Below are 12,938 nucleotides of genomic sequence, written 5' to 3'. Positions count from 1 at the left end.
ATGGGTGCTCAGGGAAGCTCCTGTTCTTGGAAATGGACCTCAGTCTACATGCCTCACATTGCATGGAGAGAGCAGGAGAAGCAGAAGGAAAGCAGGTGGCGCATGGGAATCCCAGATGGAAACACCTACCCCCATTGCTGCTTATAATAATGATGTGCTGCCTGATCTTGTGCCCGTCTCCTGACACAGGACTATTCTAATCTGGCACTGAAAAAGCTGGATATTAAAGGCAAATGGATAACTGTACTTAGCAGAAACTTCATCCTTGAATATGTGGTACTGATTCATTAACAACCTGAAGTTGTGTTATTTCTTGAGATATGAATTTATTCCTGATCTGTCTTTAATATCATAATTATAGGATGTCTTGGGGTGTTAGGGGAGCGGTAGTACCTTTGGTGGGGGTAATTTATCCACCATTGGTCCCCACCCACCATTGGTCCCCACCCTGCACTCAGCTCTCACCTGTGGCTTCCAGAAGCTGTCAGCAAGCAAAATGGGCCGCAATCTCAGGAACGACTTCAACTGGCCGGCTAAACCAGGTGAGGATACCTGATGGGTCTCAAATCCTTGGTGGGTTGGGGAATTCTGCTGCCGGTGATGGCAGGCCCTGGTGGATGGAGAGGATGAGAACAACTGTGAATCCCACAGTCAAGAAGGCAGATTCTGCCCATGCTGTAGAGGAAAGTGAAGGGCAGATGGGATCGTCAAGCTGAGAAGGGAGCCCACTGAGAAGGAAAACTTTGGTCCTAAACCTTCATTGCCTCTTGAGTTATCTTCAGGAGAAGAAAAAGCTGTGTAGGACTTCCGGAGGTGGCGCCTACGGCAATGGCGGTCTCCTTCTTTTTGTGAAGGGGAAGCTCCGCAGAAACGGGTCGTCCGCTACGGCGAAGCGGAGACCCTCATCGAAAATCCACAGGCAGCAGAAGCCTGTGGCCGTGGGGCTCAGCGGGCACCATCAGCGCCCCCCGAAATTGTAAAGGGACCTCGTAAGGGGTTCCGGAGCGTGATGGGGTTGGCGCGGTGCTGTGAGTCGAACGCTCTTTCTGTGGGGTGAAGCCGCAAAGCTGCTGTCATTGAGCGCTGACCTTTTTCCTGGGACTATTCGGCTAAAAAACAACTACCCGTGAGTAGGTGAAGTTTAACGAACCTGTGATTAACTGGAAATTAGAGAATGAATTTGGCACTGAAGCGGGAGGCGCAACCAGGAAGTCCGTCTCCCGGCTCTGTTTAAGGATTTAAAGCAACGATGTTGCTTTGGAGACTGTGATTTTAAAGATTTAAATCTGAACATCAAACAGAAGATTCCCTCTCAAGTAAATTGAGGGGGAAGGGGACAAACTTGATCCTTACCTCTTCATTTGTGGATTTACAAAAAATATTCTGAACTCCCGGCAATCGGTCTGCCAAGCTGTCAGAACTGTCAGGCTGCTTAAACTGTTACATTGTAACTCGCACTTCTTAGAGACATTGCAACTTATTTATGATTTTTAAGGGACACTTTGTAATTTGGGAAAGACCTTATAAATTGTGACTTTAAAGATAAACATAGTGTCCCTCTAGTGGAGTACTGAAGCTGTGCAACTACTGGGGGATTTTTTTCATCTTTAGACTTGGGGATTTTCCATGGGAAGAGCAGATCGTGGGACTGACCTTGACTCATAGACAGAAGTGGGATGAGCAGGAAAACAAGATCAACTAAAACCAAAACACAGGAGCCTAGCATAATTTCTCAGCTACGCAGATCATCTGCCCCCAGTATTCCTGTGTCAGAAGAGGAAGACTCAGATCAAACCAGGCCTGAAGGAATGGCCTCAGGAGGGGACTTTACTTCTGTGTTAAATAAAATTTATGAAAAATTGGATGACCTAAGTAAGCAAGTGACCGAACTATCAACTAAAATTGATCAAAATACAGCTAGTCTTAATAATCTGAGTCAACAAGTTAATTTAAATGCTCAATCTATTGGGAAATTATTGGAAGACACTACATTAAACCGCAAAATGGCTGAGGAGGCCAAACAGAAAGTAGAGGCTGTGCAGGAAGAAATAAGACCAATGCGTAAACAGATTGGTGAACATCAGACACTTCTGTCTATGATAGAACTGAAAAATAAAGAGAATAATCTGAGGATTAGGTCAGTACCAGAACTTGAAAAAGAGGACTTTATTGAGTATTTGACAAAGGAATTTGCAGAATTTTGGTCTCTGGAAGAGGATAAAGACTTTAAGATTGTAAGTGCATTCAGACTTGGAAAGGGAGGGAGGAAAATCAAGTCGAGAGACTGTTTGATCTCCCTCAGAACGAAGGAAGAAAGAGATAAGATACTGAGTGCGCACTTTCAGAAGACCTTAGAGATCAAAGATTCAAGAGTGGAAATTTACAAGGATATCCCGAAACATTTACTTGAACTCAGAACTAACTACGGAGATTTAGTAGCATTATTGAGAAGCAACAAAATTGTCTTTAGATGGGAGTTCCCCCAGGGGCTATCCTTTACCTTTAAAGGGAAAAAAGTTAAAATTAAATCAGTTGAAGACAAGGGAAAAATTTTGAGTGACTACGGAGAAGACCTTCAGAAAGGGACTGAGGAAGAATTAAGAGCCTTAAGATCTGGACCATTAAGCTCCGCACTTACACCTTTGGGACTTGATGAGCCTGGGAAAGCGATACCACCATCAAAGGAGGAAGAACTTTAGGGAGCAGTAGGAGGGAAATAGAACTACTTCAACATGTCCCTGCAACTATTAAGTTGGAACATTCATGGTTTTAACTCCCCTGAGAAGAGGAGGAAAGTTTTTCATTTATTAAAAAAGGAACAATTGGACTTAATTTGTCTACAGGAAACACATGTGATTAGGCTTCACAGGAAAGTTTTAATTAACAAAAGACTAGGCCAAGAGTTTATTTCATCGGATAAAGTAAAGAAGAGAGGAGTTGTCATTTACGCAAAAGAAAGCCTATCACCAAAATATCTTTTTAAAGCAGTTTTCCACATTTATTAGCCAACTCAAAAGTCTTTTGTCTCATTTGTTTAATTTTCCACTCAACTTCCTGATTTATCAATTTCATGTATTGTACTTGATATAATTTAATTTCTCTCAGAATCTCCTGTGACTTTGGTTTCGATCTTAATTTCATAGAATCATAGAATCATAGAGTTGGAAGAGACCACAAGGGCCATCGAGTCCAACCCCCTGCCAAGCAGGAATTTTTTCTCTCCTTCTTTTATTTTCTCCAAAATTTTATCTTTTTTCTCATTTTGAGTTCTCTTTTTTATTGCATTCTGTTGTATCAGAAACCCTCTCATCACCGCTTTACTTGCGTCCCAGATTACTCTTTTTTCAACCGTAGTTTTCAAATTTACTTCAAAATAGTCTCTCAAGGTCTTTTGGGCCTTCTTAACAACAACAACAACAACAACAACAACAACAACAACAACAACAACAATAATAATAATAATAATTTATTATTTATACCCCGCCCATCTGGCTGAGTTTCCCCAGCCACTCTGGGCGGCTCCCAATCAGTATTAAAAACAATACAGCATTACATATTAAAAACATCCCTGAACAGGGCTGCCTTAAGATGTCTTCTGAACGTCAGGTAATTCTTTATCTCTTTGACATCTGATGGGAGGGCGTTCCACAGGGCGGGCGCCACTACCGAGAAGGCCCTCTGTCTGGTTCCCTGTAGCCTCACTTCTCGCAATGAGGGAACCACCAGAAGGCCCTCGGCGCTGGATCTCAGTGTCCGGGCTGAACGATGGGGGTGGAGACGCTCCTTCAGGTATACAGGACCGAGGCCGTTTAGGGCTTTCAAAGTCAGCACCAACACTTTGAATCGTGCTCGGAAACGTACTGGGAGCCAATGCAGATCTCTCAGAACCGGTGTTATGTGGTCCCGGCGGCCACTCCCAGTCACCAGTCTAGCTGCCGCATTCTGGATTAATTGCAGTTTCCGGGTCACCTTCAAAGGTAGCCCCACGTAGAGCGCATTGCAGTAGTCCAAGCGTGAGATAACTAGAGCATGCACCACTCTGGCGAGACAGTCCGCGGGGAGGTAGGGTCTTAGCCTGCGTACCAGGTGGAGCTGGTAGACAGCTGCCCTGGACACAGAGTTAATCTGTGCCTCCATGGACAGCTGTGAGTCCAAAATGACTCCCAGGCTGCGCACCTGGTCCTTCAGGGGCACAGTTACCCCATTCAGGACCAGGGAATCCTCCACACCTGCCCGCCTCCCCCAAAAACAGTACTTCTGTCTTGTCAGGATTCAACCTCAATCTGTTAGCCGCCATCCAACCTCCAACCGCCTCCAGGCACTCACACAGGACCTTCACCGCCTTCACTGGTTCTGATTTAAAGGAGAGGTAGAGCTGGGTGTCATCTGCATACTGATGAACACCCAGTCCAAACCCCCTGATGATCTCTCCCAGCGGCTTCATATAGATATTAAAAAGCATGGGGGAGAGGACAGAACCCTGAGGCACCCCACAAGTGAGAGCCCAGGGGTCTGAACACTCACCCCCCACCACCACCTTCTGGACACGGCCCAGGAGGAAGGAGCGGAACCACTGTATGACAGTGCCCCCAGCTCCCAGCCCCTCTAGACGGTCCAGAAGGATGTTATGGTCGATGGTGTCAAAGGCCGCTGAGAGATCCAGCAGAACTAGGAAACAGCTCTCACCTTTGTCCCTAGCCCGCCGGAGATCATCAACCAGCGCGACCAAGGCAGTTTCAGTCCCATGGTGAGGCCTGAATCCCGATTGGAAGGGATCCAAATGGTCCGTTTCCTCCAGGCGTGCTTGGAGTTGTTCAGCAACCACCCGCTCAATCACCTTGCCCAAGAATGGCAGATTTGAGACTGGGCGATAGTTGGCCAAATTGGCCGGGTCTAAAGATGTTTTTTTAAGAAGCGGTTTAATGACCGCCTCTTTCAGCGGGTCTGGGAAGGCTCCCTCACAGAGGGAAGCATTCACCACCCCGCAGATCCCATCGCCCAGCCCTTCCCGGCTCGCTTTTATCAGCCAGGATGGGCAAGGATCAAAGAGACAGGTGGTCGGTTTCACTCGTCCAAGCAGCCTGTCCACATCCTCGGAGGTAACAGATTGGAATTGATCCCATGTAACAGGACCAGACAGAACTCTAGCACTCTCCCGCCCTGGCCCTGCTCCCACGGTGGAGTCTACCTCCTTCTGAATCTGAGCGATTTTATCTGCAAAAAACTTTGCAAAAGCATTGCAGGAGATCTTGGGGTCCCTACCAGGCCCCGGTGGTACAGGTGGTTCTGATAGATTGCGAACCACCTGAAAAAGTCTCCTGCTGCTGTTTTCTGCAGATGCAATGGAGGCGGTGAAGAAGGCCCTCTTCGCCGTCGCCATTGCCACTTGGTAGGCTCGACGTTGAGCTCTAACCCGTGTCCGGTCTGATTCAGAATGAGTTTTCCGCCACTGGCGCTCTAGCCGTCTCAACGATTGTTTCATCACCCTCAGCTCCGGGGAAAACCACGGGGCTGTCTGGGCTCCATGCAATCGGAGAGGGCGCTTCGGAGCCAGACAGTCAATAGCCCTGGTTAACTCCGCATTCCAGCGGGCCACCAGGGAATCAGCTGAAAGGCCATCAACTTGGGATAAAGCATCCCCTACCACTCTCTGGAAGCCAATTGGATCCATTAAGTGGCGGGGGCGGACCATCCGAATCGGTCCCACCTCCCTGCGGAGGGGAAGGGTTGCGGAGAAGTCCAGTTGCACCAGGAAGTGATCTGACCATGGCACTTCTTTCGTTTCGCTTTTAGTTAATGTCAGATCACCAGCATCCGTAGAGGTAAACACCAAGTCTAAGGCATGTCCGTGGCTATGAGTTGGGCCAGACTTATTCAGGGACAGCCCCATGGAGGCCATGCTTTCCACGAAGTCCCGAGCGGCCCCTTGTAAGGTCGTGTCGGCATGGATGTTAAAATCCCCCAGGACAACCAAGCTAGCTGTCTCCAGGAGCATATCCGCCACGACCTGAAGCAGCTCGGGCAGGGAATCCGTGGTGCAGCGGGGAGGTCGGTACACCAATAGGAATCCTGTACTGCCCCTATTGCCCAACTTCCAGAACAACTTCTCTTGATCTCTTAATAAGGTGTCATTCATCTTCCATCTGAAGGAACCAATTGGTGTTAGTTTCATTTCCATCTTTACCGCATTATGGCCGGAGCAGGTTTTTGGGCAGATTTCCACCTTTCTAGTCTTGGGTGCCAGTCCTCTAGTTATCCATATTTGGTCAATTCTAGTCCATGTCATTTTGGCTTCAGAGAAGAATGTCCCTTCTCTTCCTAGGGGGTTTTTGGTTCTCTAGATGTCAATCAAATCCATATTGTCAGTTAGTTTAAAAAAAAAAAAAATTCGGTAGCCTGCCCTCTTTTGTTATGCTTTGTCTTTGTGCTTTGTCCATATTCGTAGATACCACCCCATTCATATCGCCCATCATAATGATGTTGTTATAGTCCATATAGTCCAACATTGTCTCATGCAACTTCTTGTAAAATTCCGACTTCCCCTCATTTGGTGCATAAACCTTACAGGTCCTTTTACTTTGCAGAGTTGATCATAAAAAGTTACAATGTCTCCAAAGAGTGCGAGTTACAATATGACACTTCAAGCAGCCTGACAGCTCTAATGGTTTGGCAGCCCGATCGCCAGGAGTTCAGTATGTTTTTATAAATCCACACGTGGAGAGGAAAAGCCAAATTCTTCCTCTTCCACCTTAAAATAAGGTGAAATCTTCTGTCTGATGTTCAGATAACAGTCTTTTAAATCGCAGTTTCTGAGGCAAAAGCAAATTAGACGTCGTTACTTTAAATCTTTAAACAAAGCCGGGAGACGGACTTCCTGGTTGTGCCTCCCGCTTCAGTGTCAAATTAAAACTTCGTTTTTCAAAAGGCACAAATTCTTTAAACTTCACCTACTCACGGGTAGTTGTTTCTTAGCCAAATAGTCCCAGGAAAAAGGTCAGCGCTCACCGACAACAGCTTCGCGGCTTCACTCCACAGAAAGAGCGATCGACTCACAGCACCGCTCCAGCCCTGTCACTCTCCGGAGCCCCTTGCGGGGTTCCTTTACAGTTTTGGGGGGCGCTAATGGTGCCCGCTGAGTCCCACGGCCACAGGCTTCTGCTGCCTGTGGTTTTTCGACGGGGGTCTCCGATTCCCCGTAGCGGACGACCCGTTTCCGCGGAGCTTCCCCATCAGAGCAAGAAGAGGACCGCCATTGCCATTCGCACCGCCTCCGGAAGTCGAGAACACTGACATTTTGGATTTAGAAGGTTTTAATAATGCTTTTGGGTGGCATGCATATTTGTGGTATGACAAGGTTAAAGCTCATAGAGCATTCAAAAATCATATTTTCAGGAAAGCGTTGTTTAATGTCTGGACAAGATACAAAGACTTATTGGAAAACAAGACCCCAAGGTGGTTGTCACCTATGGAAGCTAAGGCTCTGAAAAGACTCAATATGGAGGCCAAGTGGCCAAAATATTGGGAGATATTAGAACAAGAAGGAGACACATTGAAATTGCAGAGTTTTGAGAAACTAAAAGATGAAGTGTGAGATTGGTTGCATTACCATCAAATTAGAGAGGCCTATAATTTGGATAAAAAAATAGGCTTCCAGGTGGAAAAATCAAAATTGGAAACAGAACTGTTAGAACATAAAACTAAGATACTATCGAGCATGTATAACTTGCTGTTAAAATGGAATACTCAGGATGAAACGGTTAAATCAGCTATGATTAAATGGGCACAAGACATTGGACATAACATTATGTTTGCTGACTGGGAACAGTTGTGGACCACCGGTATGAAATTTACGGCATGTAATGCCTTAAGAGAGAATATTATGAAAATGATTTATAGGTGGTACATGACCCCGGTCAAGCTTGCAAAAATCTATCATTTGCCTGATAATAAATGTTGGAAATGTAAAGAAACTGAGGGAACATTCTTTCACCTTTGGTGGACATGCCCAAAGATTAAGGCTTCCTGGGAAATGATAATATGGCACTAGTGACATAGTTAAAAAGAATATGCAAAAATGATTTAAAAAGAAAAGGGTGAAAAGACCAGAGTAATATTATGTCAAATGTATACAAAGTGGCATAAGAGATTGAGCTATAAAGAATAGTTGAAAATTGATTTGAAAAGAGAAGAAAAATCGGAGACATAATAGGTTGAAATATATAATTATAAATGAGATCTGAAAGAGGGTTAGGATTTGCTGAACTCGATTGTGTAAAGGGGAACACAAAAAAGGGAGATGTGAGGAAGTAAAGAAAGAGGGTTATAGAATTATGAAGTTAAAAATTGGATTTTTTCTTTTTTATGCCTTTATTGTTTTGTTTTTTTGTTTTTTCTCTCTCTTTGATGTATTATTTTTCCTTTTTTTGTTGTTGTTTGTGTTATTCTCTATTATCTATGTATTTACCTAGAACTAACTTAGTTGGTCTTTAAGGTGCTACTGGAAGGAATTTTTTGTTTTGACTATGGCAGACCAACACGGCTACCTATCTGTAACTGGATCTATGTATTTATCTTGTAAAATCTTAATATATATCTTTAGAAAAAGAAAAGAAAAGAAAAAGCTGTGGAGGAAAACCTACACAAATCCAGAGTGGACTCTCTAAGGCGGTTGGATGGTGTCCTGCACACCTCCTTCCAGCCACTCCTGCAGCCAAGCTGGTGCCAAAAGTACTGCTCTGCTTTCCTTGGGACCATATAAGCCAAGCTGAGAAGGGGCTCTTGTTCTCTAGGCAGCCCTGAACCCCCAAACACACTGCCCAGGCTTCCATTGCTGCTAACACAGCAGTTTCAGGCTGAGAAATGAGCTCAGACCTATGTATCAAAGTCTCTCCAATGTGAAACAAGGAAAACAGAAGCGCTATTTACATCATATGTCACTGTAAAGGTATTCAGAATATTTGTCTTTTGAAGAAAAGACCTCCAAGTATCCAATGGCCCCTTCAAAGCTAATGAAAGTCTTGTGCCTGGAGCTTTTGGGGGTGCAGGACCAGGAAAGCTTCTGCCACCATTATGCTTCCAATTGGGATTCAGGCCTCATCATGGGACTGAAACTGCCCTGGTTGGGGACTTCCGGTCGGCGCCAGCGTTTGATGGCGGTCCTAGCCTCGAGCTCCGAGGCAGGACTGCTCCGTAAGTTCGGGTCTTACCCGCTACGGCAAGCGGGGGACCCCTAAAATCACAGGCGCTGAAGCCTGTGAGCAAGGAGATTCGGTGGGCACCTTTGCGCCCCCCCGGCATCGTGAAAGAGCCTTTTTAAAGGCTCCGGAGCGGCATCGGGGTGAGCGCGGTGCTGAGGATCGCTACCCAGCTTACGGAGTGAAGCCGCGTCGCCATTAACGGAGAGCGCCGATTCCTTTCTGAAATCAACGATTGGCAACAACAATACCCGTGAGTAAGATCGCAAAAGTAAAACGGGACTTAAAAATTTAGAAGATTTGGCTGAAAACGGGAAGGCAAAATTAAGGAAGTCAGCCTCCCGGAACTGCATGACTAACGGAGCAATGAAAAGACTAAGCTGTGTTTAAATGGACTTTCCTTTTAACTCTTATTAAACCAGACATCGAAAGGATCTCCCCCCTGTTGTGCAGGAGAAGGGGGGGAGGAAACAGAATTAATTTAACCTGCAAAAGAAAGGGATAAGGAATAAAAAACCTCTGCTGCCGATACTTCTGGCCAGGCTGCCGGAGCAGCGATCGCCTGAAAAAAGGAACTGTCAAGTGAGCTGTCAAAGGACAGCGGCTACAAAATAAGACTTATTTTGAAACATACTCGGGACTTTGGTGGATTACAATTTTAACAGTAAAGTGCTACAAACTAAAGACTTTTAATGGGACTTTTGCCTTTGGACTTTCTGTTTCTTTGTTCTGGGTGCCTTTGGATGGTTACAATTTCCTCCTCTAGAGGGCTTTAGTTACATTACGGTGTATCCAGTGGGATTTTCCACTTGCAACTTTCCTGTGTGAATGACCTTGAGTTATGAGCAACCCGTCAGAAGAGATTTCAACAAGAAGTAAAACAAAGCAGGCTCAAAAACAAGCTCAAAAAAGAGGCTCCTTATCAGGAGCAGCAGCTGCACAAGAAAAAATAACAGCAGCATCAATGGAGTCAATGACACAGGCCCTGCTTAAAATAAATCAGTCACTAGAAGTACTCACTAAGCAATCTGCAGAACTTACCAAACAGTCTACAGAGAACTCTAAGAAACTGACGGAATTGACAACAAGACTAGACCTGAATACAACAACAATTTCATCTAATACAGATTCTATAAACCGTTTGGTTCAAGAATCTACGGAAACAAGGAGAATAGCTGAGAGTGCCAGGTCCACTGCTGAAGAAACTAAAGGAAAGTTTGCGCCTATTGTAAAAAAAGTACATGAACATGATTCAGCATTAGCCCTACTAGAACTGGAAAGGAAAAGTAAGAATCTGAAATTAAGACTGGTTCCAGAAGAGGAAGAGGACAAGCTTGGGGAATTTCTCACAGATAAATTTCAAGACTTCTGGAATGATGAGCTAGATGGAGAGGAAGATGAATTTATGATAACTTCAGCCTTTCGGATTGGCAGGAAGCAAGGGAAGAAGCCAAGAGATTGTTTAATTACCTTAGGATCAAAGGAACAAAGAGACAAAATATTGAACCTACACTTCCAGAAGGCCTTGGTCATTAAAAATTCTCAGATTCAAATCTTCAAGGATATTCCTAAATATTTTTTGGAGGTTAGATCTCAATTTAAAGAACTAGTTGATCTACTTAAGAAGAACAATATCCCATTCAGGTGGGAATTTCCACAAGGGCTGTCCTTTAGCTACAAAGGGAAGAAAATTAAAATAAAAACAAACCAGGATAAAGAGATCTTTTTGGAAAGAAATCAAGAGGATCTTCAGAAAGGAACTGTCAGTGAGGAGGAAGTACCGGACATCTCAAATCTATCTTTTGGACTGAACCGAGCACCGACCGAGGAGGAACAACAACTGGGTGCAGTCGGTGGAAGATCTACCCAGTAACCAAAATGTCTCTGCAACTCTTCAGTTGGAACTGCAATGGTTTGAACCACCCTCGAAAAAGGGGCCAAGTATTTCATTTATTAAAGAAGGAACATCTAGATGTAATCTGTTTACAAGAAACCCACATTGCCAGGATGCATAGAAAACTTTTAACAAATAAGAGATTAGGACAAGAATTTATATCATCAGATAGAGTCAAGAAAAGAGGAGTTGTGATTTATGTCAAGGAAAAATTTGAACCAAAATTGATCTTTAAGGATGATCAAGGAAGATACCTGGCAGTGGAAATCCAAATTCATGGAGAAAAAATATTGATTGTTGGAGTTTATGCACCAAATGAGGGGAAGGCTGAATTCTTTAAGAAGTTGCATGAGACTTTAATGGACTTTCTGGACTTTAAAATTATAATGATGGGTGACATGAATGGAGTCGTCTCTACAAATATGGATAAGGCCCAAAGACAAACAATATCTAATGATGGAAGACTACCAAAGACTTTTTTTGACCTGACTGACACTATGGATCTGATTGATATTTGGAGAACTAGGAACCCTCTGGAAAGGGAGGGGACCTTCTTCTCTGAAGCAAAAATGACATGGACTAGAATTGATCAAATATGGATTTCTAGTAATCTGGCATCAAAGGTTAAAAAAACAGAAATCTGCCCAAAGACCTGCTCTGACCACAATGCTGTCAAGATGGAAATGAAACTGACAACAGCTGGAACCTTTAGATGGAGAATGAATGACACCCTCTTTGGAGATGAGGAAATTTGCAAAAAGGCCCAAAAAACACTTAAAGACTACTTCGAGATCAATTTGAGATCAGACACAGAAAAAAGAATCATTTGGGACGCAAGTAAAGCCGTGATGCGTGGCTTCCTAATACAACAGAATTCAATAAAGAGGAAAAAACAGAATGAGAAGAAAGAGAAAATTTGGAATCTAATAAAAGAAGGGGAGAAGAAACTGAGATCTAAGCCTAAATCCCAGGAGATATTAAGAGAAATAAAATTTTATCAAACACAATATATGGAATTGATGAACCAGGAAATAGAATGGAAAATTAAACAAATGAGACAAAAGACTTTTGAGTCTGCAGATAAATGTGGGAAGCTACTGTCTTGGCAACTGAAAAAGAGACAAAAACTGAATACAGTGACATCACTCGAAGTAGATGGGAAGTCTATTAATAAACCAAATGAGATAAGTAATTGTTTTCAAAGTTTCTTTAAGAAATTATACAAACAAGGGCCAAAAAATGAACAGGAGATAGAAGAATTTATTGGAAAATACGGACTATCAAAAATCTCTGAAAACAACAGAAGGAGTTTAAATGAGAAAATTACAGATCAAGAAATAGAGAGTGCCATCCAGGATATCAAGCTGGGAAAATCACCAGGACCAGATGGACTAACCGCGAGATATTATAAAGTATTGAAGGATTGGTTAATACAACCACTGAAAGAAGTCTGCAATCAAATTTTGGAGGGGAAAAAGGCTCCCGAATCGTGGAAGGAAGCATTCATCTCACTTATACCAAAGACAGAAACTGAGAAACATCAAGTTAAGAACTACCGCCCTATATCACTTTTGAATGTGGATTATAAAATTTTTGCAGACATTCTAGCAAAAAGATTCAAAAAAGTTTTGTTAGAGGAGATTCACAGGGACCAAACAGGCTTTCTACCAGGCAGGCAATTGTCAGACAATGTGAGGAATATTATAGATATTCTAGAACTTTTGGAAACTGATATAAATAGAAAAGCTGTTTTGATTTTTGTGGATGCAGAGAAAGCCTTTGACAATATTTGTTGGAGCTTTATGAAGAGGAATCTCCAAGGAATGGGGGTAGGCAAGAACTTTGAAAAT

At 43.7% G+C, this 12,938-nt stretch overlaps 2 protein-coding genes across 8 annotated transcripts in view; both read right to left on the bottom strand.

Annotated features, from left to right (window-relative positions):
• Positions 1–12,938, bottom strand: part of LOC309351813 (uncharacterized protein) — a 146,412-nt gene that overhangs the window by 42,520 nt on the left and 90,954 nt on the right. For 4 of the 6 annotated variants that reach the window (XM_081879814.1, XM_081879815.1, XM_081879813.1 and 1 more), the window contains one exon: positions 466–610. The exons of 1 other annotated variant lie outside the window; for it this stretch is intronic. The gene's annotated coding sequence lies outside the window, so the exon portion shown is untranslated. Of the gene's footprint in view, positions 1–465; positions 611–8,901; positions 9,089–12,938 lie in introns of those variants that run through there. One more of the 6 variants, XM_081879817.1, reaches the window with a different exon arrangement.
• LOC309351827 (uncharacterized protein) overlaps positions 1–12,938 on the bottom strand; it is an 88,979-nt gene that overhangs the window by 3,127 nt on the left and 72,914 nt on the right. The window lies entirely within an intron of this gene.

This window comes from Podarcis erhardii (assembly GCF_964252035.2).
Source record: "Podarcis erhardii genome assembly, chromosome: 10".
NCBI lineage: Eukaryota > Metazoa > Chordata > Lepidosauria > Squamata > Lacertidae > Podarcis > Podarcis erhardii.
The sequence above is the reverse complement of the archived record's forward strand: the minus strand, read 5'-3'. Positions and strand labels throughout refer to the sequence as shown.